Raw genomic sequence first — 1,676 nt, 5'->3', positions numbered from 1 at the left:
GCAAATAGTGCAGTCATCGAATACCACTCAATTAGCAACAACTTATTCGGCAGTGTTACCAGTTCCAAAGAAACGCCAGAAAGCTTCCCCAGAAGATATCCCACCCAGATTACCTCAACGAAATCCCGTTTCCGAACCTGAAGACGACGACCATTACCGAGCACCAATGTTTACCCGCACCATTGAATTAATCGCCTAATGCTCACGTGTGTGTTATTTTGGAAATAGGTGTTGATCGGTCATCAACATGTGTGCCACGTGTGTGTTATTTTGGAAATAGGTGTTGATCGGTCATCAACATGTGTGCCTACGTCTGTGTTTTTTTTTCAGCACTAAGACATTTCCGGAAGGACAAACGATTTCTACAAAAAAAAAAAAAAAAAATTTTCCGATCTGCATGAGCATGTTCCTAGATTTGGTTGTTTTATTTTTCTCCTTTTCGCTTTTTGTGGTATATTGTATTTTTTTTTATTTTTAATTATTTTTGTTTTTTTGTTGTTGTTGTTTTGCTTTTAATTTTTTTTTTTGGGTTGTTCATGAAAATCATATTTATGTATTTTCTAGATTAAGGGGGATACTTATGTAATATTGCTAATCGTTGTAAGAGATCTACATTAGTCCAGAAGTAAACTATAGGGAATCACGGGGGGTAGCCTTCAACATGTAATAATCAAATAGGGGTAATCACGGGTGGTAACCTTTAATCTGTAATCTTTAACACTTTTAAATTAATTTTAAATTAACATCGGTGTGGCGTTTATATAAGTACTTAGAAATAGATGGTAGTATACAAAGGAGACCTATCCCATGTCGGCAGGGAAGGAGACACTGAGAGATTAAGAAACTATAGGGGTATAGAAAAGGAATCGGTCAGACATGGCAATTAGGGTTAAGGAACAGTAAGGGGTCTTTTGACAAAAGAAATATTTCATATGTTGGCCATCTGGGGGGAGAGATAAATAGGAGTGTAGTTAGGGTTTGGGTTATTATTCATTCTTTAGCTGGGGAGAAGATCGGATCGTTCTAATATTCTAAGAGTCTTGGGTATACTTCTTGGATTAGTGTAGATCTCCCGTTATTGAATGTAAATAAAGTGTTAATATCTTAGCTGTTATCTTATTTGGAAAGTAAATTCATAGCCGATAGAAGTCCGTATCCAGTCTCTTACCAACGACTATACAGTTGGTAAGAATAATCTACTTTGCAGTTTGCAAGTAGAACCCAACAAACAAGTATGCCAATAAGCAGCTTGTCTACAATTCTGTATACAAAAAGCTTCTCTTCTTATAAGTCGTACATTACAAGAAGAAAATGATAAATATAAAGAACTTAATATCAATAGGCCCACAGTTCATTTTCTAAATAAGAAATCCAAAACAGTAAAAATAACATCAATAAGTGAGAAGAAGGGCAAGCAAAGTAAATAATAAAGTGAAAATGCCAAATGTTCAGATAGTTATTTGGGAGACGGGATATACATCCTCGTCATTTAAGGGACATGACATCTACCTCCGAGAAAGATCAATGCCAACAGATGGAAAGTATTTTTTACCCAAGAAAATAAATATAGTACTTACGACATGATTTCTCTGTCACTTATTTCTTATTTACGGATCCACGTCTGAGGGCGAGAGGGAAAATGCCCCCATCCCCTCACCCCAAAAAGATGGACCGCC

This window comes from Lottia gigantea, assembly GCF_000327385.1.
Source record: "Lottia gigantea unplaced genomic scaffold LOTGIsca_185, whole genome shotgun sequence".
NCBI lineage: Eukaryota > Metazoa > Mollusca > Gastropoda > Lottiidae > Lottia > Lottia gigantea.
Note: the sequence above shows the minus strand (reverse complement) of the source record.